Source organism: Ambystoma mexicanum, chromosome 2q (genome assembly GCF_040938575.1).
Source record: "Ambystoma mexicanum isolate Mex_15411 chromosome 2q, UKY_AmexF1_1, whole genome shotgun sequence".
Taxonomy (NCBI): Eukaryota; Metazoa; Chordata; class Amphibia; order Caudata; family Ambystomatidae; genus Ambystoma; species Ambystoma mexicanum.
In genome coordinates this window covers 965,743,311-965,770,169 of record NC_090924.1, presented here as the reverse complement: position 1 = coordinate 965,770,169, position 26,859 = coordinate 965,743,311, and positions in this window count along the sequence as shown.

Here is a 26,859-nt window from a genome sequence, read left to right as displayed (position 1 = left end):
GCAGATATTACAGTGGAGGCATAAGGGAGAGAGTAGAATAGAGGCTAGAGAGGAGGGTACCATCTAGGAGAAGAACACACAAGGTATTATGATTATTCTATTGAGATCATCACCAAAAACCCTTGTATGGCCAGCTTTCATGTGGCCAGGGGAAGGCAGCCGCTACCAGCCAGCCAGAAATCCAGTACTCATATTCCTCCTCCAGTTCCCTTCAACCTTTTCCAATTATAGATGTACCTTTCTGCCCGCTAGGGATGGATAAATTGGGCCCTCTAGAAACCTCAAAACTAGGGAATCTGCATTCCAAGATGGCCACCAAGATAGTTGTGTGGTAAGGAGAGGGCTCCTAATGGCGGCCCCAAAAAGTGGATTAATAAGGTCCGCCATCAGGATAACAACCTTATAGAAGACCCTATCAAGACCCCCAGGAGCGGACTGAGGTGTATACATTGAGGACGTCTCAGGATTAGCATAAGAAATGGACCGCAATCTGTTTGAAGCGTAGTCTGGGGCGTGGCACTGTTCACAGGGACCAGAGCAGTTGTCTGGGGCATGGCATTGTTCGCAGGGACCAGACGCAAGTGAAGGAGTCACGACGAGAAAGGAGCCAAAGAGAATCTCAGCATTTCACGGGCATTGGATGCGGAGCTCCCGGGGACCACAGGTCGAGCGGCAGCACTGAGGACCGTCCCATTGGCGAGGGCAACTCTCAAAGAACTCCAGGAGCTGAGGTCAGGTTGCTGAGGATCAGAGAGTGTGCCAATTGCTAGGATTGAAGCCATGCAGAGGTGGACTGGAGTTTTAAGGGCAAATATAGGTAATCCAGTGAGACTTTCAAAGGTGGACATTTCAGGGTAATTAATAAGCACTGGTTAGGAGCGATTACCAGCCTCCAGTGATAAGCCAGTGATACGTTTGGAGCTCTAAAAGGTGGGGGCAGTTAAATAACTGATTTTTTGGAGTGAAGTTGGAGCAGAAACAACTAAGAGCAATCAAGAGGTACTGTTATCGATTACGAAGGGGTGGAGTGGGAGCTGGTAATTTCCTGGCCATAGATTTGTTCCACAATGTCTAGGAATATATTGAAAGAACCTATGGAGCTAGAAAGCGTGCTCCTGAAATTATGGAGCAAAGAAGGGGAGGAGACGACCACTGAAGAACAGCCCCCTCCCCATCAAGATTCAGGAGCAGTTTAATCACCAAAGAAGTCGGAGCAGGATTCCACTGCTGAAGTAATAAAACAATCTTTGAATGATTTCAAGGACCAAATGATGGAAACTCTTCAGGCACAACTAGCACTTATAAGAACAGAACTAGCACAATCCTTGCAGGAGGTGAAAAGTAACTTTAATGACTTGGCAGAGCAAGTAGAAAGAAACTAAAGAGCAATTCAGGATATTGCAGAAGACACTTGCAAAATTGATATATTGACTGACCAGTTGGCAACAGTGACCCACAATATGGAAATACAAATAGAAGATCTCAAAAACAGATCAAGAAGATCAAAAGTTCGGGTCAAATCTCTTCCGGAAACAATTGAGGGCCAAGACCTAAGAGGAACTATGCAACAAGTCTTTGCTGATCTTTTAGACTTAGAAACGGGGGAAGATGTCCCGTTACACTGAATACATAGGGTGTGCCCAAAACATAAGGATCCAGGAGCGAGGCCCGAACATGATGTTGTGGCAATGAAAAGGTATGGACAAAAAGAGGCAATTCTACAGGCAGCAAGGAAAGCTAACCCTACCAAGGTCATCAGATCTGAAATTCAATTGTATAAAGATTTGGCACAGGTAACTTTGTTAAAGCAAAGACTCGTGATATGATATGATAGTTTATTTATGTAGCGCCTATACACAATGTGTTTCAAAGCGCTTCAAGGCAAGGGAGGAAACAAGGGAAAATACAATGACATTCTTACAGGCCATGAACAGTAAGCATGTGAAATTAACTATCGTACTCGACCTGACGACATTTCAGATAGTGCAAGAGCTAAGACATAGTTAAGGCAGGGAGTGGGAAGGAAATGGAAACAGACAATCGACTACCGTACTAGGCCTGACGACATTTCTGGTAGAGCCAGAGAAAACAAAAGGTGAGAGAGAGGTGTGCAGAAAGGCTGGGGAGGAACAAAACAAGCGACTATTGTACTAGCCCTGAAGGCATTTCAGATAGTGCTGGAGGGGGTGAGAGGACAAGTAAGGGGCAGGGGAAGGAGACAGACGAGGTTGCTATCATACTATGTCCAGGGACAATTCTGACAGAGTAAGCGCATAGAAGAAAGGGTCCAGTAGTAAAACCTTTGATCAAAGCCCAAGTTTGCTACAGATGGACATTTCCTTTAGGACTACTTGTCTCATGGGAAGGACAGCAACGCTGAATTACCACTTGTGAAGAAGGATTACAGATATTAAAGACGAAAGAAGAAGCAGAAGGAAGTCACCAAAAGGAAGCCTGTAACATGCGAGAGATCGGGAAGTACAAAAGATGGGATGGACCAAATCATCTAGAGACAAAGCATGAAGGAATGATTAAAAGGAGGTGCCAGTAGGCGCATGAATATCCACGTTCAATGGCGAGGGTAAAATGTATAATGTTAAATGTGCTCTATCTTGAAGTTTGTGAAAATGGGGACTGTAAAGATGGTTGTGATTGATATTATACTCTGGGGGAGTAGGAAGTCCGAGTGAATGAGGTGGTGGGGGATGTGCTTTGCGCTTGGAATCAGGGGTGTGATGGGTACGGGTAAACCTGCACAATTAATCTCCGAGTGTGCAGTATAGCTCAAACTCCATGGCGCAATACATGGGAGGATGGGGAATAGATTGGCCTCGACCGGGGAGAAGAGGTGGGTTGGAAGGGGGTTGGTCAGTCAGGGAGACAATGAGTTACCATTGTTTAAGGGGGGTTAGCTGCCAAAGGAATAATCAGACCACCTATATGTAGATGGGAAGTAGGAAAAAAATCCACCTTTTAACCTTGAACATAAGGGGCTTAAACTCCCCAGTCAAAAGACGTAAAGTCGCATCGTTCCTGAGTCGAGAGAACCTCGACATAGTGACATTTCAAGAGACGCATGTTGCGAGAAAAGATGCGAATAAATTGAAATTATTTAGATACCCACATATTATACAATCAAACGACAAGGAAAAGAAGATAGGGGTTTTAATAGCCTTGTAGGATCATGTTGGTCAAAATATATTGGCCAAAGAAATGGATAAGGGGGGAAGATATCTCTTCATCAAAACCCAGATAGGGAGAATGCGATATATGATTGATACAATCTACGCTCCCAACTCGGGGCAAGATGGGTTTCTACAGGGGGTCCTGGGCAAGTTAGAAAGGTTTGCAGAAGGACACTCTTACAGGGGATTTTAATATGGCCTAGGATCCTCAAGTTGATAGGTGCAGGGTTGTACAGATATCACAATAACCCCCCACGCAAAAACTAAAAACTAGTATGGCGAATTTATCATTAATAGATGTATGGAAAGAAACCCAGCAGGACAGTAAAGGGTATACGTTTTATTCATCTGTCCATCGGACATTCTTGAGGATTGACTATATGTGGGTCTCAGCTTCATTGTTAGGCCGGTTACAGAAGATATATACAGGCCCTATAACCTTATCTGACCATACACCATCAATGCTAACAATTCTTCAGGAAAACAAAGCGACAGGATTATGGCAGTGGACATTTCCAGAATTTATAATAAAAGGTCAGGTACTGCGCGAAGAAATTCAGAGTGAAATTACAGAATATTTTAAATTAAATGGGATGCAGGGAACACCAGAAAGGTGGATTTGGGGTGCTTTCAAAGCTACCATGAGAGTAGAACGTATAGCAAATAAAGCCCAAAGGGAGAAGCAATTGATAGCAGCACAATTCCAACTAAGAGAGGTTATGAAGGAAATGGAAACGAACAAGGGGGTAATTATACGGAAAAAACATAGGTACCTCAGAGGACAATTAGACTTGCTGAAGATGAGGCGGGCAGAGAGAACCCTTTTGTATTTAAGACAGAGCTACTACATTAAAGCCGATAAGGCTGAGCGTCAGTTGGCACTACAATTACGACAGAAGGAAGAAGCTAGGGCCATTCGTACTATTGAAACTGAGCACAGCAAAATTAGCTCTTCCTCCAAAGAAATAATAGAAGCATTTAGAAAATAGTATTCAGTTTTATATACGTTGGATCTCCCAGACTCCCAAGTGCAAAAGACATATTTAGAACAATTAAACAGATTAGATGAAGGCGACAGGGAAGAGTTAGAGGATATTACCTCAGAGGAAGTTAGGCAATAAAGTCACTACCTCTTCACAAGCCCCCGGGACTGGATGGTTTCCCAGCTTTATTCTACCAGAGGCTTTGACTCCGGTGTTGACCTCACTTTTTAATTCTTTCAGGGGGGAGAGTACTATTACATCAACAATGGAAGAGGCAAAGTTGGTACTTTTTCCAAAGCCAGGTAAGGACAAAACTCAATGCAGATCCTGTAGACCTATAGCTCTCATCAATATAGATGCCAAACATTATACTAAAATATTAGCGACTACATTGGGAAGGCTAGTACCGTAACTGGTACATCCAGATAATCAGTGTTTGTAGGAGGCAGACAAACATTTGACAATACAAGACGGGTAAGACGCTTGATTGAGAAAATAAACAAAGCAGGATTATCGGCAGGGATAATAACGTTTGATGCCGAGAAGCCGTTTGATCTAGTTGAGTGGTCCTTTTTATTCCTGACAATGGAGGCTATGGGATTTGGTCCTAGATTTTTGCAAATGGTATGGGTGAATTATCATTCCCCAATCTTACGATTAGCCATGAAGTCCAGGTGTCTAGGAGGACCAAACAAGGGTGTCCGTTGTCTCCGGTTTTATACTCACTACATCTTGAGCCATTATTGTTAAGAATCAGGCACGAGGAGAAAATCAAGGGTATTCAATATGTGGGATGTTTTAACCCACTCTGCTCTGCCCTGCGGCATTACTGTGTGCTGGTGGCACCAGAATCAGCAAAAGGGCCATGGTTTAGAGCCTGGAATCAGTGTTCTAGATGTTGGTTTTAAAATTGCAAGTTTATTTTCAACAAAGAAAAATGTAACAAAACTGACTTTTAAAGTAAGCCTGCCTCACAAAACCACAGACAACTTCCCCCCACAGGGCAAGTCACCTCCCTTCTGCTCTCTGGGCCAGGAACTCACATTCAGGTGTTGATTAAGAGGGGAGGGGCATTTGGGCTGCTCTGGGAAGAGCACAATGGGCTTCCTCCCAGGCATGGAGATGCTAATCAGAAAGGATTGTAAAGGACCTCTGCCAGAGGAAGAGGGTGGAGATTGCTCTTGAGCTGCAGGATGGAGGCGGAGACAGACATTTTTGTTGATTCTCAAAGCACAGAAAGCATATTTTTGAAAAAGACTGATAAGGGACTGTGCAAATTTGTAAAAATTGTAGAATTACAGTATTGTTAATGTGATTTTTTGTGTACATTGTAAGAGGAGCCAGAACATCTGCGCAATGTTCTGAGAATGCGCAGTGAAAATTCTGGTTTTGTAGCGATTGTATTTAGGTCAGAAGCATGAAACCTCATACGAATATGCCCAGATATCATGCGCACATATGTATAAAATTGTGGACAAATTAGACATTGGGCCTCATTACAAATCGCCCGGTATGGAAACAACGGTGGCGGTAAACCCGCCGCCACCGTTGTTTCCATGCCGGGCGATCACAACTCCTGCAGGCGGGAGGTGATGTTCCCGCCAGGTCTAACCTGGCGGGTTTAACACCGCCCGCCTGCAGGTGGACGAAGAAACACCGGCAGCATTAAGAGATGCTGCCGGTGTTTCCATGATCCCCATTCCCATTGAGTCCCACAGGACTCTCCAATCATTGCTAGTGTGTGTCCGAAACCAGATAAGGCGGCTCCCATTGGTATTCAAACAATTTCAGTGAATTAAACCATTTTCAGTGTTTTACCTCATTCATTCAAAGCCCACTTTAAAATCATTTTTGACAGTTTGCCAATCATTCCTGTTTCTCTCTTGTGTTTGCGGGGGGGAAATTGGGATTGATATATTTGCATTTGAATCCTGCATTCCTGAAACCTCTACTCTCTCCTTCTATTTCTTCATATTGCATATTGGGGGTATTGAAGAGTGCACAGGGGGAAATAGTAATCATATTGCCATTTGATTGAACACACACAAAAGTATTATTTCTGTGCTGCTTTATTTGTTCCCATTGGGCTCCTTGTGATTAAAGAGATTGTTTAGTGTGACATCACCCCATTGGTGATCATTGTATAACCATGAAAAATCACGTGATATATATTGTGTACATATAAAATAAATATTTTAACTTTGCAAACCAGCCCGATTCCTGCTTCAGTGTGACCGGGGGGATTCAAAGGGAGAGACGTGATATAAGTGGTACATTGTTCAGAATAAAAGAACTTATAGACACAAATAATTAATTAAAGATTTCAGCTGTGCATCACACGCTAGGCATTGACTTAGGTGAAGTGCCGGGTTGAAATCACTTACAAATATGGGGGAGAAAAACACAAAGTAATGGCATTTGCGGATAGCAACAGAATTGACAAAATTTGGGGAAGTGGCAGGCTTAAAAACTAATATAAAAACGTCAATAATTATGGGATTTCTAGAAGGGAAAATATTAGGAAGGAGGGAAGGCGACAAGAACCAGTTTGTATTAACGGAATGAGGCATGGGATACCTGGGTATACAATTAACTGTTTCCCTGGAGTCGATGTATCAAATAAATGATCTCCCTCTTTGGATTCAATTAAACATTGGCTTAAGATATGCAATTTCCGGACAACATCGTGGACGGGAAGAATAAAGGTAATCAAAATCATGGTTCTCCCAATAATGGTTCCCCAGAAATGTTTCAAGACACTCAATAAGATTATGCAGAATTATATTTGGAGAGGTAAGAAACCTAGGGTTGCATGGAAAACACTAACAGCATCAGTACTAAAGGGAGGCATGGGGGCTCCAGATTGGAAAATCTACTATCAGCCAACACAACTGAGAATGATCAGGGAATGGTTTAAAGGCGCATGGAGAAAAATGTGGGTGCGAATGGACAGAACGGTGGTCGGCAAGCTCCTTCAGGAAGTACATTGGTGTCTAAAACAACCTTGTCCTATCAATATGTACAAAAATAAAATTACAGCAATGATGGCACAGGAATGGGATGCTGTGGTAAAATGGTCAGGTATCATTACGTTTCCCTCTCCTTTTACACCTCTTTTTCACAATCCCCAGTTTACTCCGGGAATAGAACAAAATGCATTTAAAGCATGGGATGAAGCGGCATGCTTGAAGATGGGCAATGGTGGAGGGGCAGGATATCAGAACCTTTCAACAAAATAAACAGGCATTCTCTTTAAACGAAAATGAAAGATTGAGGGATGCTCAACTCTGACATTGGCTAATGGGAAACAAGTACCTAATAACAAGGGATCTTACCACCAATATCACCAAAAATCCAGGGGAGAGACTTGTGGTTGGGGCATTGTATTAGATAATTGGAGAGAATATGAGTCAAGTGAAATGGGGGTACATGAAGCTATGGGAGAAAGAAATAGGTACTTCCATAACAGAGACTCAATGGTTGGTGGTTTGGAAGGGAATCCCTAAATCGATGCCGGACATACGCATACGTGAAAGATGTGGGTTAAGATAATGGTACAATGGCCTCTCACACCGGAGAAAATACACATGTTTTACAAGAATGCTTCAGGGGAATGTTGGCGGGGATGTAAAGAAATAGGAACGTGGGCCCATATATGGTGGGAGTGTCCTAAAGTGAGTTTTTTTTGGAGAGTACTAATAATGCAATGAAATAGATTTTTGGTCCTCAAGTACCTAGAGACATGGTCATGATGGGTCTGGGTGACATATTGGAGGTTCTAATGGTAAAGAACCAAAGAAAAACATATATGATATTAAGTGTTGCCACTGTGTGGAATTGGGGATGGGGGGATTTTGTATGTTATAGGATTGAAAATTCCAATAAATAAAAATAAAAAAAACTAGGGAATCGATATATACTAATGATCTCATATTATACAACTCGTTATCCTGAGGCTTTTCCCTTATGGAATAATACTTCCCAACAGATCTTAAAAAACCCACTTCCTTTCTGATCTAGAATTGGGTTCCCAAAAGAGATTTTGACAGATCAGGGTTCCACATTTATGAGTAACCTTGTGGCAGAGGTTAAGGAGATCCTTCAGATTAAAACTTTACGTACCTCTATTTACCATCCCCAAACTGATGTTCTGGTGGAAAGATTAAATCAAACTTTGAAACACATCTTTAAAAAGTTAGTAGAAGCAAATGGGAACAATTGGGATATTATGATACCATGGGCCCTATTTGCCATTAGGAAAACACCTCCATCTTCTACTGGAGGCTCTCCATTCAAGTTATTGTATCGGAGAGAAACAAGAGAAGTACTGAAAATGTTACGGGAAACCTCAGAAGAAATAGAGCTACCCTACCCTTATTGCAAACTGCCCAGCGATTGAAAGAGCATATGGTAGCAGTTCGAGCTATAGTACAAATGAATATGGCCAAAACCCAAGAACATCAGAAAGAATACTATGATAAGAAAGCAGAAAAGGATCTTTTTCTGTGGGCCAAAAGGTATTAGTTTTTACTTCCCTCCTCTTTAAGTAAAATGCTCTCCTGGCGGCACGGACCTTATGAGGTCATAGAGTAAACAGGACCGTCTAACTATCGAATCTGACAACATGATAGAAAGATTAAAACCCACATCTATCATGTTAACCTGCTTAAAGAGTGAAAAGAAAATTCTATTCAAGACACTTCAGTAATGTTAACCAGTCTATTGACTGATGAAAATGACACTAACAAGTTAATCTCTCGAGACCTGGCACAAAATCAAAACAAGATTTAATGGACCTCCTACATCAATTCTCTGATGTAATTAGAACTGAGCTGTTGAGTAAAAGGAGTGCACCATTATATTTGCACACCAACACGGAAGATTGTGCATCTTAAACCTTACCGAAGTGCAGAGAGTAGGAAGACCATTATTCAAGAAGAGTTAGAAGCCATGTCTATGTCTGTCTATGTCTTTGTGCTAATAACGCGTCGTAAGCCCGCGGGCATCAGGGCGCGGGGAGCACAGAAAAGTACCATTTACAGCTAATGTCTCACAAAGGTTAAAAGTCTACTCAACACTAAATAAGCACTGAGATGTTTCAAGGCTATTGGAATAAGAAAGTTTTCAAAGCCTTCCTGAAGCTAAGGTAGTTGTTTTGGGTTCGCTGGTAACCCATTCCAATATTTAGCCGCCTTAACAGGGATGATCTACCCCTTCCCGTTGCCCCTTTAACCTCTGGTATGTTTGAGAGGCCCCTGTCTGCTGATCTTAAGCATCTTCGGGGCACATACCAGGAGAAATGTTTTTTGAAGTAGGCCGGTGCCTCCCCAAAAAGACATCTGTGAACTATCATCATTGCCTTAAACCTGACTCTATCCTCTACTCTAAGCCAATGTAATTCCTTTCTTCCTTCTGATATATGTTCCCTTTGTTTTTTCTTTTTAATGATGCGTACCACATCATTTTGCATCACTTGGCATTTGTCAGCTCTCTCTTAGAGGCTCCCAGTAGCAAAGCATTACCGTAGTCTAAACGGGACAACAAGATTGCTCTTGCAATAGTAGCCGAGTTTGTCTCGTTTATAAAGGGTCTAATTGCTCTCAAAAGGCGCAGGTAGTACAAGTTATTTTTGTACAGATAGTTAACCTGGGCCCAGAGCCTAGTGAGGCTTCTACCATCATACCCAGGGTTTTTACCTTAGATACTACTGGTATGATGGCTTCTTTGATATGAAAAGTCTTATATTGAGAATCCAACTTAGACCTGGCCTGGTTTGATCCGAACACCATTAATTCTGTTTTTGTGTTATTTAAACACATCCAGAGCCTCTGCATCCAGGTACCAATGATGTTGTAAATTTCCTTGATTTTTGCGCTGTCTACTGCATAGTCTCCTGTTAATTCGAAGATCAACTGTGTGTCATGGGCATAATTGGTGAAAAACACGCCAATGTTTTCTAGCAGGGAGCAGAGACTTCTTATGTAGAGATTAAAGAGAAGTGGAGACAAGTTAGCCCCCTGGGGGACTCCAAACAATATTGGGGTTGCTTCTGAGAAATTTTCGCCTCAATGTATTCTCGCCTTCCTGTCCTTCAAGAAGGAGGCAAGCCAAGTCTGTGTTTTTGACGAACACCCTACAAGTTTATCCAGGGCTAGTTGTAGTAGCTGGTGGTCTACTAGGTCAAATGCGGCACTGAGATCCAGCAGCATGAGTAACCCAGGCTTAGCCTTCTCTATCAATTCCAGCATATGTGTCTGTAGATCTAACATGGCTGACTCTGTACTATGAGCCGCTCTAAAACCTGATTGTTGTTCATGTAACACATCTGCGGTTTCCACATTTTCTGTAGCTGGTTGGTGTTAGAAGAAGAGTTAGAAGCCATGTTAAATGCTGATATTATCGAACCATCACAAAGCCCTTGGTTCTCTCCTTCTTTATTGGTCGTTTAACCCGGCCAACCATGGAGATTTTTTATCGACTTTAGGAAGGTTAATGAAGTATCACAATTCAATAGTTACCCCATGCCTAGAATAGATGATCATATTGACAGGTTGGGGGATGCCATGTACCTTTTCACAAATGATTTGACCAAAGGATATTGGCAAGTTCCAGTCAATCCAGCTGGTAGACCAATAATGGCATTTTCCACTCCTATAGGCCCATTCCAATTCAAGGTTTTACCCTTTGGTTTACACGGGGCTCCAGCCAACTTACAAAGGTTAATGGTTTAAGTTCTTTGACCCTATGCCTCTTTTTGCGGAGCTTATATTAATGATGATATCATCCACAGTGAATCATGGCAACATATGTCCCATTTATATATGATGACTCGAGCTCTAAGGAACATTGGACTCACTGCCAATCTGAGGAAATGTCATCTAGCCGGGTCTGCAGTGAACTATCTAGGCTTCTTTGTAGGGAATAGGTTGTTTCAGCCCCAAACTGAAAAAAGTTAGAGCCATGCAAGAAACCCAGGCCCCCTAAGACCAAGAAAGAACTGAGGGCATTTCAGGGGTTGGTCGGCTATTATTGGTGATTCATTCCTTACTCTGCATCCATCACACCCATTTTAACAGACAAGCTCAGGAATGGAGAACCCCCGAAAGTTAAATGGCATCCTGAAGATCAAGTGTGTTTGGAGAAATTGAAACATATCCTATGTAGCGAACCCGTCTTGAAGGTGGCAGACTTTAACAGAGAATTTATTTTACAGATGGATGCATCACATACTGGTCATGGGGCCGTTCCCTCACAATGCCATGATGGTATAGAACATCCTATCCTCTAAATCAGTAGAAAGCTATTTCCTAGAGAGAAGAACTATGTTACTCTTTACCTTGAAGCCTTGACCATCAAGTGAAGAGTTACCTATTTAAAATACTATCTAATGGATTACTGATCATGAACCCCCTTAAATGGCTAAGCCTCTGAAAGGACACTAACGCCATAGTCATGTGCTGGTTTTTGGATGTATAGCCCTATTGTTTTTCTGTCGAACATCGGAAAGGCAAGGAACAGGGTAATGTAGATTTTCTTTCCCGATTCCCAATAAAGGGCTGTGAAAACCAGTGACTTCAGGGCAAGGGTATGTGATGAACCTAGTGAGACCCTCACTGAAACCCCAGTATAGGCCTCCTCGCATGTAGCATGGGGAAGGCCGCTGCTACCTGATACTGACCTTGGAGGTGGTATTATGTGGGAGGATCACATGGGAGGGGACTCCTATCCCAGGAAATTGATTACCTCTTTAATCCAGGATTCTCCTATCCTTCCTAAAGCATTGATGACATATTGTAAAATAGAGCGAATCAATGTAACTGCTATGCAATCCATTATGGAATTCAAGATCCATAATGCCCTTGGTACTCGGATGAGTAAGAGGAGCCCAGAGTTAGTAAGGATCAACAATTAAACATTTAAACTCAAGAATGAGTTACAGGTGAAGAAGGCTGCTGAAGGAGTAGCTAAGGCAGGGGTACACCAGAGTGCTGAGTTTGCCACATAGGTTGCATGGAAAACGCCAGCTGATGCTGATGTGAGATATAAAAGCCTGCCACGTTGCAGAGTAAGTGCAGTGGGAAGCAGTGTTGGGAAAGAAGCTCAGCCCAGAGGGAGACGCTTTCCCAACCCGACGTGCAACGCTTTGGTGTGCAGGAGGCAGAGGAAGGTCAGTGGAGCTGGTGGAGCTCCAGGAAGCAACCATGCAGACATGCAAGTGCTGGAGGGACACAGGAGACCCACCACAGCATCTGCGAGGGGAACGGAGATGCCAAGGAAGACCAGTGAGTGTGCCTCACGCTAAAGGTGACACGGGTGCTCCGAGCAGGACACTTTACAGAAACCCATATTTTTTAATACCAAACAAATAAAGCAGTACAAAGACGACAAAGGTGAAACTCCCCTTATATGGGACACCAACTGGGCGAGACCTGTAACGCACAATGCCAAGAGTCAAGAGACTATAAACAGAGGCAGCCATTGTTCAACCCTCCTCACAAAGCATACTGGTGTGGAGAATCTTGGAACAAATATTGCCACTAAGAACAATTAGAGTTGTAGGGGTTTTACATCCTGGCAGGTGAGTTAACCAGGAAAGGGGCCAATAGTAGTTAGTCTTCGCAGGTGAGTGGACCAGGAAATATGATAGTGCTCTGAAGCATTATGATGTGTAATGAAAATAACTTGTTAACACTATTTCATATGAAGAGCAAGTGTGGCATTACCAGAAGTAGTTGCTGTGCTATGCTGACAAAAGTATTTCATTTGAAGACGAAATGTGATATGCTGATAATTGTTTTATATCCTGTGAAAACCAGTTACCCGGATTTATGAACGTGTGTTTTGAGAGTGTGAGGAACCTAGGGCATTTCTCTCAGGTTATTCCCAGGGATCACTGATTCATGTGGCCGGGGAAGGACCATTGCTCCTGGGTACTGGCTCTGGGAAAGAAAATAGTTTTTACAAACTGGAGAAACTGCAAGAAGGTTGGGTGAAAGAACCATGCTTACAAACTACTGTTGATAAAGTTGAACTGAAAGTGCCCTTTTTGGAAGTCTGCAAAGCCAGGCCTGCTTCCCTCCCACCAACAGATGTAATTTGGGGCAGGTTTGATGAAATACCAAGTTGCAAGTTGAAAGAAACACGACAGCAAAAGAATGGCAACAAATGGTGAGTGATTCGAGGAAGTAGATCAAAGGACTGGTTGGTTTGCCATAAACGCAGCAATATCCAAAACATATTGCGGGAGAACCGGCAACCGCGTGTGGAGTGAAAGCGAAGATTGTTTAAAATTCAAAGTGGCTATTTTGTAGCAGAGTGGCCATGCCATACTAAAGACGGCACAGTCAAAAACCTCTGAACGGGAAGTTAGAATCCAACGAGTGACATGGTATCGAAGTAAAGAGCTTGTTCCCGATAAATGGGAGTTCTCAAGAAAACGGTGTGTGAAACAAGGACACAAGAGGAGCTTTGAGCCCGATTGAGGGGAGCTTTTCGAGTGAAAGTACAATTAAGAGGAGCTTGAGCCTGATTGAGGGGAGCATGTTGAGTGAAAGTACAATTAAGTGGAGCTTGAGCCTGATTGAGGGGATCTTCTCAAGTGAAAGTACAAATAAGAGGACCTTGCGCGTGATTGAGGGGAGCCCAAAATTACCAAACTACAAACACCAAAAGGCATTTTGGTGTTTGTAGTTTGGAAAAGAGTAAAAGAGTAAAAGAGTAAGGGTCGGAGTGGTCAGGCATAGAGAGGAAACTGAAATCTATGCTGTTTCGAAGGTCTGCGACACAAAGAAAGCTTGTGGAAGGGAAACCTCAAGTGAGTTGAAAGACATTTTGTTTGTTATTAGTTCTTGTCGCCCAATAGAATTCATTGAACACGGGGAAGGGAACTCCGAGTAAATTGAGAAAGAAGGATTATTATATTTATAATTTTAAAGCGAAGAAGATTGTGTTCAGAACTTTAGTTTTAGAATATTAAGAAAAGTCTGGTTTGTGAACATTGAGAGAAGCCTGTTTTTTTAACATTAAGAGAAGCTTGATTTTGAGGCAGCTGTCATGGGATGAACTGTTGAACTGCTCCCACAAGCCATAGTGGGCCTTACTATAAGACACACTGCTGCCTATCCCTAACATAGATCATCCCAAGGCGAAATCGCAGGGAAGGGAGTTGCCCTTCTGTGAATACTTTGCCATCCGGAATCCTTTTTTACACTATACTTCTTATTTAAGCATGTTTCCAGCACACTCCTTTTTGTATTAGAGTTAGGGCAAGTATTAGGTTTATTGGTTTAAATTGATTAGATTGACTAGTACTATTCAGTTTTATTTAATGGTCGAGCTAGCTCCCATTCAAGTGATAGGGCAAGTTAGAAAGTCTCCAACCCCGTTTCAAAATAAGAAAGGTTATTGGGAAAGACACCAATTACTTTGATTTGTGGAACAAGTGTTTATGAAAGAGACATTTACAAGTGGAAGGTCCCATTTGAAGGAAACAATGTTTTGTATTGAACTGAATAGAACTTTGGGGAAACAGAACTTCTCCAAAGGTATTCCTGCATAGATCCAGGGGAAGGGAATCCAACCCTGATCACAAGAAGTACTTTCAAGAACCTATAAGTTTGAACTTTTTGAATTTGGTTTGAAATATTCCTTGTGTTATTTTGTTGTATGTCTTAGTGTGAGAGTCAGAGACCTTTGGACACTAGGTCATCTTTCTTTAGTTTAGTTTACTAGGTAGTGACATCCTCATTGGGATAGGGAAAGATGGGCGTTTATATCACCTTTTTTCATTTATAAAATGGCAAACATTGAGAAAACTTTACCTTCATCTCATTCTCACATTTCTGAATAGGTTCTTGCGAGGATTGGAAAAAGAATGACAGGAAGTTGAAAGAGAGTTGGGAGTTGGAAGACCGGTTCTTTTAATAGAGGCAATGAATGGTTGAAAGCCTACACATAGGAAGAGGCTCACATGCTCAAAAAGCAGAGCAGGAAGAAGAGTGAAGATACAGAGACAGAGGAGACCGCAATCTCTATAAGACCATGTTGATTAAAGGGAGAGCGAACAGGTAAATGGATGAATGAGGCAGCCAATTTCACTGGGGGCAGGAAGAACGGCCTAAGAGTAGACTGGGCAGGTCAAGCGTCCAGAGGAAACCCTGAGACAAGCAGGGGAAGACATGGGAAACTAGCAGCAACATGCTTCTCCTTTGACCCCACCAGGGTGCAATTAACCTTTGCTGAATTTGCAACCTGAAACCCAGCCTGGCTGGTGGTCTTCTGTGGTCTGTCAGAGGACTGCCAGTCTTCTGTGGTCTGTCAGAGGACTGCCACAATAGAACTGGTTTTTGGGCTGCATCTGGGGGACCACATAGCATTGGGCTGCTCAAGAGCCGTTGTTCCATGGCAGAGGAATGTTTACAACCCGATCTAAAGGATGGTGAACTGGAAGAACCCAACCAGTATGACCTTGGGAGGAGCAACAACACCTTCTGTCAGTAATAAAGCTTTTGCTTTGTCTTTCCATTTGTAAAGTTTTAAATGAAATTCAGAGCATTTGGATTGGCAACTATCACTTGCTTTGATGAGACTGACTATTACTTTGAGGAATCCTTTGGCTCAAAAGGGAGAACCATACTTTTTTGAGAGACTGGTCTTTAGGCAATGCCCACCACTCTTTAGGCCACCCCTTCTTGTGAGAGCCCCCTCAGTTATGAATTTACTGTTTTTTACGTGTTACTTATCAATACATTTGTGGGAGATAGTAACACTCCTTCACTAAAAATATGATAGGTGAAACACGCAGTGCAGTATCCTTTGGCAGCATGATTACCATACTCATTGCGCATGGGTGATGTCCAAGTGGTAAGCCGGTCATAGGATGTGTATGGATGTTGGCTTACCATAATGTTCTTTGAAAGGCGACTCATATAGCAGCTTAAGATTTGAAGACCTTTGTCATTACCCACAAACACAATAATGGCGAAGGGTACTAACCCCTACCATTGGATGGGATATTCAGCCTTCAGTCCTAAGGGTGTTTCTCTCCCCAAGCCTAGGGATATTTCTCTCCCCGACGCTAGGGGAATTTCTATGTCATGATCTAGTGGTATCTCTCTCTCCATTCTTGGGGCACTCTCTCCAACCTCTAAGTTGTATCCCTCCCCAATTTCCGTGTTCCATCTTGCCCCAATCCTAGAGGTTCACCTCCCCCAACCTCTGATGTGCATCTCTCCCCAACATCTTGGGTGTATTTCTGCCCAATATCTGGAGTCTATCTCTCCCCAAACCTCTAGGGAGCCCCTTTCGTCCCTCCCTCTTCTCTTAACTTATTTCACCTCTCCTTCCTGCCGCCAAGTGGTTTCCTTTTTCATCTCATCTCAGTTCTCCCAATAATGTCCTCTATTTCAGCTCTCCTCCTCCTCCTTTCTTCTTTCAGTCACTTCCTCTCCTCCAGCCACCTCCAAAGTGGCTTCCTCTCTGGTCTGCTCCTTCTCTGTCTATCCGCTCACTCCAATCTCCCCCACTACCCCTTTTCTCTGTGCAACTCTTATACTCTTCCATCCCCACCCATGGTGTGTGTCAGCAGGTGTCTGGTTTTCAGATCATGTATTGGTCTGTGTTTCTGCTCGGGTGATGTTTCTTGCAGGTCTGTCTTTCTGGCTCTGCCCTCTCTTGCTCCACTGACTGAGGCGTTCCCTTGCTAGTATGCCATCTTGTATTCTCAGAGTCTATGGATGCCTGGAATGCGAAACTGATATTTGGTGGGACCTGCGTAAACCTTTCTACAGCTCCCTGAAGCCGCAGTAGTGTTTGAGCGAACATAGCTGTTTTGTTTCTGGGCATCTATGCTTACAAACAAATCAATTTGGGTATGAGTTTCAGGAGTTGATACCAGGTGTTTGCCCCCTTGAGAGGCTCTGGTTTGTATACTGCTTCTTTTACGGCAAACCAACCGGTCCTTTGAACTACTTCCTCGAATCACTCACCAGTTGTCACAGAGGCTTATAGGGATGTTAATCCCCTGGCAGGGTGAGGCAGGTATTACTAATCATAAGTGCAAACGGGTCTGGAAGAAAGAACAGTTTAGAGAATACAAAAATCAGCAACACTTCCCCAAAATACAATCTAAACTTTGATATGCATTAGGACATCCAACTTTCTCTGCAATTCCTTTGCTTCCTCCTAAAGTTCTGAAACATCATTTACGGATAAAAATCTCCGTTAAATAACTTTTCCTGCGGCCTCGAGGGTGCAGAACTGCTATTTTGCCACTACTACAGCAGCTGCAGTTGCAACAGCTAGTAGTCATCTGTGTTAAGAGAACGAGGAATAGTATGATCCACACAGCCATGGCAAGTAAAGGTATTTCTCTAACTTTACTGGCGACAGAGTACATCACGTCACAGGGAGTGACCAGAGTGGATGTGCGGTGGGCCACCTGAAATGCCTTTTTTCTCCCTGCTACACATAACTTCTAATACTGTCCACTACCTAAACTACTAAGGCATTGCAGCCATGGAGGTTGCAAGTGCCAAATATTCCAATTTGAACCTTACCACAGGTCAGGCGTTGTGTCTGGACAGATGTCAGATAGTGATTGTAAGAGGATTCAATTCAGCACTACAGCCAAGTTAACGCCTAGTCTAGAATACTGAATGAAAACCCTTATTGATATATCTTTAGGTCCAGTTCATGCGTTCTGGATGACTACCCTTGTATAACACCCCTCTCTTGGAATCCCCCTGACCCCACTGAGCCAAGAAGTAATTCTGTTTTGCAAGTTTAAAAGGTTTATTTGATAAATTAAAATATATATCACACTTTTTAATAAATTAATAATTGAATATCACACTTAATCTGATATGGTAAATATTAACAACGGAGAATCTGGCACTAGCACACTTCTTTAATCACTAATGAGTTGACATGAAATGGATAAGGTAGCACACTGGTAAATAGGAACAAAAGTATAATGTGGTAGAGGATGCTTTATGTAGGCTCAGGTGGATGCAATATTCAATGAATGCAGTACAGAAAATACGCAATATGATTTCAACCAAACAATGTAATCACTTTTCTCTGGCTACTCCCCTCCCCCCCTTGATGCAAGGCAAGGAAATGGAAGGAAAACACACAGTTCTCAGAAATGCAATCAACTGTAATTCAGTTCAATCCAGCAAGCTTAAACAGAAGTTTGAAAACACAGGCAAATGCTTTGATAGGTGCTAGCAATGAATGAGAAATATGCTGGAAACGCTCTTAATTCCCTTTTAGAGGTTCAGGGTGAGTGGTATCTAGTTAATATTAGTCCAGGCTCACACTAGCAATGATGCAGGGATAGTTAACAGGTTAAACGAATTTCTGGCAAATGGAAATCAGGCAGCAGCAGTTTTTTTACATGTGAAGAAATTGCAAATCGCGGCAAAATTCGCGGATGCGCCGAGCGCTATTACAAAGGAACCGCAAGGACTATCTCTACCGTTTTGGGATCCTAGGAAAGCCTGGGATCTCAGCTTCCAAATGAAAGTTATTGCAAGTCTCTAGCCCAAACGGTTGCGGAGATATGAGTAATTTAGTAAAGGTCGTTTTTGGTTTTGTAAATTTTAAACGCACACTTTTTCAAAATGACAAATTTTACTAGAAATGACAGGTGACAGATAGGAGGCAGTTCTACTTAGGTTAAATAGATTGAATTAGATGAATTTAAACTAAGAGATGTGTTCTGAGTTTTGCTAAGTACTCACAAGAGATTTTGAACAGGAAAGCGACTTGGTCACGATCTTCAGTCTGGTCAGGTCTTTCCGGATTCTGCTCACAGCGCCTGGTCTGGTCTCGGCTAGGCACAGCACTGCTTTCTCTCTGGTCTGGTCTCTGCTAGGCACAGCACTGCTTTCTCTCTGGTCTGGTCTCTGCTAGGCACAGCACTGCTTTCTCTCTGGTCTGGTCTCTGCTCTGGATAGATTGAAGTCTCTAGTTTGGCTTTCTGGAGTTTGATGGAGGTAAGTATGGATTTTTCCGGCAGGGCTTCCAGCGGCAGATGAAATTGAATGTCCCTATGTGTCCTGACTCTCTGCTTTTATCTGTTTCTTGAGAATGGGTGTGTGTGTTGCATCACTAGACTTGCCCCTCTCATTCGTCATTGGTCAGGCTTCCATTCCTCCGCTTGATTGGCAAACTGAACTGTGAGTCAGATTGATGTCATTTTATGATCTCTTGAAACAACCTCCCTTATCATCTGTGCACCCAAATATATATATGATCAAAATCCATACTTCAGAGTTACACAGTTGTTTGAAATTACATATACATGGTGTGGCTGAATTTAGCCATGTCTATGTCCAAATCTGCTCATTCTCGGAGCTTGCATTCAAAGAGTGTACATAATTGACTTTTTAACTGCTTTTTCAATTTCCGACATGGACCCAACTTTACATACATGTGTGCAGGGGGTAGGGACATTAACTGATGAAGTTTCAGATTTTTAACATGCACACATTTAGAGTAATATCCACTTTTCCGCTAAAACCCCCCTGAACATACCACCGGTTCCTACCACGTCTTAAACTGTGGGCAGAAAAATCACAAGAATTATGGTATCATTTATAAAATTTTCACATGTCCGCACTATGAATTATCCCCCTTTTTATAAAACCATATCCTTGCTGCAGGGGTGTGTCTTTTCAGGTCACATGGTACAGAAACCAGTCTTTCCAGTTTCTGCCAAGCCAGCTTGCTTCTCACAGGCAGTGCCCCTCCCAGCTTCTCCAGGAGGAAGCCACTTTTTACGACGTCTGTAATAAAAACCTTTGCCTGAGTGGAGAGGGCTTTGTTCACTCTCTGGCAGAGCACAGGAAATTCAATTATCAGATAGATGGCATATCCTTAGTGTGGGCAGCAAAAGGAACATTGGCCTGGGAACATAGTTGTGACTCAAGTTTCACTCCTGATGGGATCCGTTGCTAGGCAAAATCAAGTTCCTTAAGCCAGACCTTCAGCTAACTTTTTGTTGCTTTTAAAATAACTTGTAATTTTACACATGCAGCTAGAATGCTGATTCTAAGTGCAAAACTATGACATTTCAACAGTTACAAAGGCATGTGACACCAAACATAGGTCACTCATTTAATTTAACATTTTCGATTTTGGTGGTTTTAAATCCAGTTGCAGTTAGGCTTAAGCTGCTGACTCCATAGCATTTTTGTTATAAGCATTGTTTTTGGGCTCTTCATTTCCCAGATTTTGTAGGCACACAAAACTCCATTCTGCCAAATGTCTGCTGGTGTTCAGTGAATATTTTGCACATGTTGCAAGGTTTGAAGATGGTTATGTGGAACCCCACAAAAAGGGTTGAATCTTTAAAGTGGTCCAATGAGTCACGATTTCAGCAACTTTTTGACATCAGTAAAAGTGGATTTTGTTAACAAAGACCTTTCTTTACCCTGGTGGGTGGCAAGTTAGGTAACCATTTTGGTGTGCGCACAACTGCGCAGCTTTCCTGGATTTCGGCGCACATGTGGGTTTTCCGCCATCTTGAATTTCCTAAGCCCACAGCACCAAATGTTGTAGCAGGGTAGCTTAAACGTGGGTCAGGACACCCTACAAGCCCCCCCACGTGACTGCACTTTGAGTTTGGGTCGATGGGGAGTCGCGTGCCCAAGGGTTTTGACCCACGCACCGGTCTGTCCGCATAATCTTCTTCCTCTTCTGTAGATGGCACAGTTCAGCATCTTCTTCTCCATCCGGTCAGATCGATCAGTTCTCCTCGCCGGTCCTGATGGGAAGATTGGGCGGTACCCCGGGCCCGTTGTGTCTTTGCTCCCGGTCTCCGGATCGTCCTTCTTGGTCATCCTTCATGGTTTCATCTCTCCTAGGATGATAAAGGAAGAGCGGCAATATCTACTCATAGACGATTTTTTTTCCACCACTGTTGAGATAGTGGGGCAGCATATGCATTTCATCGTAACGAAATATTACATTCTTATTTTGAAAAAAAAAAACAGCATCACTAGAGACAGTTTCATGTAAATCACAATATTTTAGAGACTAGATGTGGTAGGTTTTATGATTGGAACTGAATTAGTCTGATACAGTACCCGCTAGGATTCCAGAGGATTCCTCCAGTTGTTGCAGAGTGTGCCTGGGATGGCAACATTTCAACTGGTTTATGTGGACCCACTTGTCTTCCCCCTCTGCCGAACCACCTTTGGGGATGCGGATCTTGTAGGCCACAGGGGAGATCTTATCGACGATCTCAAAGGGTCCCTTCCATGTAGGCAAAAATTTGCGCTGCTTGGCCTGGTTCCTTTGGAAGTTGTATAGATAGACCCGGTCTCCCACCTGATATTCCTTCCTGGAAGTTTTCAGGTCATAATGGGTCTTCATGCTATCAGTCGATCTTTCTAGATTCCGCTGAGCATAAGCAAAAGCATGTTGGAGGTGTTTCCTTAAATTCTCTACATACTCATGAGTAGTGGAGGCATTTATCAGTGTCTGCTCTTGGGTCCTGTAGAGCAAATGCTGCGGAAGCACCATCTTGCGCCCAGTCATCAACTCAAATGGTGACATTTTGGTTGCAGATGAAGGGGTAGATCTGATGGCCATTAGGACCAGAGGTAATCGGATATCCCAACTTGGCCCAGAATCTGCCACAAACTTCTTTAATATGCTCACAATTGTCCGGTTATATCTCTCTACTGCCCCAGAAGAAGCTGGTCTATAAGCAATATGCAGCTTTCTCTTGACCCCCAGTATCTCCCACATCTTTGTCATTACTTCACTGGTGAAGTGGCTACCTCTGTCTGACTCAATCCTTTGAGGTAGACCAAAACGGGAAAAGATGTGGTTAATCATCAAGGCCGCTGCAGTTTCTGCCTTGCAATTTGGGGCTGGGAGACATTCCACCCACTTGGTAAACAAGCATGTCACGGTCAACATGTACTTATTCCCCCTAGCCGAGCGAATCACAGGGCCTACAAAGTCGATTTGTAAATCTGACCATGGCAGTGTCATTCCCCTCTTTTGTAAAGGCGCCCGGTGTGTGAGGGATGATGGCTGAAATTGTGCACACACAAGGCAACCCTTCAGGTACTGGTCGAGGTCCTGCCCCATGTGTGGCCAGTATGCAACCTCTCTTAGGATTTCCAATGTTGTGTGAAACCCCCTATGACCGGCAGTGGCCGCATCATGGGCGTGACTTAACATCAGGCTTCGGAATGAGGTAGGAACCACCCACTGATCGTGGCCAGCTTTGGATTTCCTTACCAACAAACCGTCTTGGATCCGGAACATTTTGGGACATTTCATCAACACTCTTAGGTCCTCTTTCCCAATGTAATCGGTATCCGTCAGGGGAAAGTTCTCAGGGTCCTCAAGGTGCTGGTAAAATTTACCAATTATTGGATCCCCCTTCTGAGCAGTAATCAAATCAGCATCAGGGGTCTCCTTACTCCATTGTGCAATTGAGAGGTCGTTGTGAGCATTTGTCTGGGACCTAGTGATGGCAGTGACCTGGATTTCCCCCAACAGGGACTCAATCTCAATTAGATCCCCTTGGATGGCCCCGGTTTTGGCCAGCTGATCAGCTAAGTCATTTCCAGTTTTGTCTGGTCCCTCTACTTTGGAATGACCCTTGATCTTCTTCCAATAGATGGTCATCCCATTCGAGGTGACCAGGTCATCAATGTTTTGGATCAACTTCCCATGTTTCAAGGGTTTGTTGTTAGCACATACCATGCCTCTGGTCTTCCAATTAACCAGGTGCTCCACGAACCCGTTCCGTACATAATCCGAATCTGTGATTATGACCAGTTCGTGGAGTTGATGCTGGACAGCAGTGAGGATGGCCTGATGCACAGCCATCAATTCTGCCACCTGACTACTTCGGGGACCAATTTTGTATCCAGCGGAGGGTTCTGGGGACTCATTCACCCATGCATTCCCTACGCCGGCCACCAGTTCTTTCTCCCCGTTGTTGTCGACATGGTAAGAGCATCCATCCACATACACAGTGGGCATTCCCTCACACTTGTCTTCTTCAAAGACTTTGTGGGGGGAATTAAGGTATGCCTCCATGTTGTCCTTTATTTTTAGACTTTCGTCCTCGAGACAGTTTTCTCTGGCACAATCATGCAAGTAAGCCAGACCTTGCGCGAGGGGACTCTTCTTGTTTTGGCCATATCTGACCTCCACAGGAAAGCCTTGCATTGACAGAATCCAGGAAGTAATTCGGGAATTACTCACATTTCCGGCCCGGATTCTGTCACTTTGGAGATATTGCAGAGGCTGGTGTGGAGTCTCCACTATGATGTGTTCCCCCTGGATAAACGGGCGGTAATTCTTCAATGCCCACACCGTTGCCAGGAGTGCCTTCTCACAATCGTTGAATTTTTCCTCCACAGAGGATAAAGTTTTGCTCGCATAGGAGATTACTTTATTGACCTTGTCATGCTTTTGATATAATACTGCCGTCAAGCACGTATTAGAGAACCCCGTCTCCAGGAAGAACTCCTTGTTTCTGACAGGGTAAGCTAGGCAAGGCGCTTGTGAGAGGCTTCTTTTGAGTTGTTTTACTGCCTCGGCTTGTTCTGGACCCCATTCCCACTTGACCCCCCCTTCAGGAGATGAATCAGGGGTCTGGTGATCTCTGCGTAGCCCTCAATGAACTTTCTGCTGTAATTAGTCAGTCCAAGGAGGCTCCTTAGTTCCCGCAGAGTTGTGGGGTCTTTCAGTTTCTGAAGTGCTTCCACTTTCTTTTCCTGGGGACAGAGGCCCTGAGGAGTAATCTCATGCCCCAAGAAATTAACACGGGTTCTACACCACTGTGCTTTCTGAAAGGAAAGTTTTGCTCCGGCGGCCCTCAACTGTGTCAGAACATAACGGATCTCCGCTATGTGTTCCTCCACAGATGAACTTTTCATGAGGACATCATCTACATAAGCCAGGTTACCCCTCGCACCCAGGTCGGGCATGGCCTTATGTAGGAAAATGTTGAATTCATTGCCGGAGTTGAGGTATCCGAAGGGAGTCCGGGTCCATGTGTACTGCTGGCCCCCAAAGGTAAAAGCCAGCTTGTATTGGTCCTCCCTACTGACAGGCACAGTCCAGTATCCATTGGTCAGGTCTATTGCAGTGAATACCTGTGACCCCTGGATCTGGGCCAGCCCTTGGTCAATGTAGGGCAGAGGCCATCGGGAAGTATGGACCCGTTTGTTGAGCTCCCTGAGGTCGGCGCAGAGTCTCCACTGGCCGTTCGGCTTCAATATTCCCAGCACCGGATTATTGAAGGTGCTGTGGACTGGACGGATTATTCCCCGGGACTCAAGGTTCTTAATTATTTCGGTAAGGGACTCCATTGATGCGAGAGGCAAGCGATATTGCTTCACAAACACAGGAGTCATGCCAGGGTCCGTGGGGATTGTTGTTGTGTGGATGTCAGTGCGACCACAGTCATATGAGTCTACCGCAAAGAGATCTTGGAAATCCAAGAAAACTTGTTTCAACTTTTGCTTTTGTTCCAGAGTCACACAGGCATCAGCTAGGTTGACTCTCTCTTCCACCATCTGCCTGAAGCCTGGAAAGACTTCTGGTTTGGCTATTTCCGCGGCCTCCTCCAGCTGGGTGGAGCAGTCCCTGGTCAGAGTGCTGATTTGGACCGGAGGCTTCAGGTGGGAAAGGCAGCCCTCATGGACTTGGAAAATCACCTCATCCCTCCTGAAGTCACAAGTCACATCTTCCTTACCATAAGGGCAGGAACTGTACACCAGGAAGTTCCCCCCATGCCGGGTAAAAATCCTGTCTGGTGTTGTATTGTCCTCACTGTCACTGTCAAAACAGTCCTTGGGGATTGGTCCTAACAGTTCATTTCTAAGATCAATGGAGAAATGTCGGTCATCGACCGCCATACCAATAATGGTGCCTGCGGCTAGAGTAATACTCTTTAAGTCGCTGTTATCCACCTCTATTGGAATGGTGTCATGTTCTATGTTGACTAATGGAGTTGGGTTTACCCCCAACCCTTGCTGTTGGAGAGAAGCATTTAGATGTATGTAAGCATCAGGGTTTTTCAACTCTTGTCCCCTTTTAACTTTCACTTCCAGGGAGAATTGTCGGGTCCTTTCTGGGATGGTGACTTCCTCTTTAACCTGAATTTCAACTGCATAAGGTAGCAATTGAGCTGACCTAAATGCTTTTTCTGGATCATCAAAGCCCATGGGATTATCCGCTAATCGGGACCAAGCTTTGAAGTTTATTAGGTCCAAACTAATGGCAAAGCGATTGAGAATGTCACTGCCTAAGTAAAAGGCGGCAGGGACGTCTCGCACGACCCAACAATTGTGGACTATGCTCTTGTTGCCAATGGAGATTTTGAGCATACACCTGCTTGGCAGGAGATGTTTGGAATTAGGTGCTTCCAGGTCCATTTCCCATTTGTCTATCAGTTTGAAGGTGGGAATGGCTGGATCTTTTGGGAGTTGGCGGAACATGGCTTCGCTGATGAAGCTCTTACCGTTGTTCACACACACTCGAGCGAGAACAGAGTCCTTCCCATCATTTAACTGAACAGGGATGAACAACTGCTCTTCAATTTGCTGAATATCAGCCAGGCTCTGAGCTGATTTCACATCTTTCTGGACTATAGGAGTGTGAGTTTCTGATTGTGGATTAGTATAGAATCTCAGAGTGTTTCCTTCCAGCGTGGAATCCCACCTTAAATTGGAAGGAAGGTTGATTTTCAGAAATAGAGAGGACCCCCCATCACCAGTCTGTTGTCCTACTGCTATTACTGTCACGTCTGGAATTTGGCTATTCTGGAAGTGAAATTCTACTTGGTCAGATTTTTGTTCAACCATGTGGCATGTGCCGTTTAAACTAACATGGTTGACACTCTGTTTTAATTTTATTGGTCGGCTAGTCTGGGTCCAGAGGACCTTGTTTACACAATCTATTAGGGGTGACAACCTTCTCAGGAGGTCATTCCCTAGTAAACAAGGGGTGCCCTCTGGGGTCACAACTATGACCGGGTGTTTCAACTTATGTCGCCCAATTTTAATGTCCAAATCTGCAGTCCCCTCAACGGGAATTTCCTTCCCGTCAAAGTTCTGGAGTTGTCCAGGAAGTGAGGTGAGAGGAATTTGGTAATTCTCTCCCCTTCCTGCATTCAGTTCGTCAAAGGCCCTTCTGGACAGAAGGGTAGCTTGAGATCCAGTGTCCACCAGTGCTGAGATTGTACCCTGCCCCTGTACTTGTACCGGGGCATAATATCTTCCCTCCTTCTCCTCAAGGGGGCACAGATAATGTACATTTTTGGACAACTGGTGGGCTAATTTTCTGGTTTTGGACATCGCTAGCGAGGAGATTTGGGCAGAATTCTGTGGAGAGTCTTGGGAATCTGAAAGAAAAAGTTGGCAACTGGAGATCAGAGCCATTGTGGGTTCCCCTGGTTCCGGTTCTGGGCTGCCCCCCCTTTTTTGGAGGCAGTCCCCAGGATGGGTTTGAACCAGGGGATTTTCTTGCTGTTGGTTCTGGGATGAGATGGTGGGCGGCGGTAGCTCAGTCTCCACATCTCCCCAGTCTGGATTTGCATCCCTAGGGACCCATTTTTCTTTGGGAGGAGTTCCCCCCTCTCTGAAGGAGAAGATCCTTTTCCCAGGATCCTCTGAGGATCCCTCTCCCTCAAATTGGAAGATCTGTAC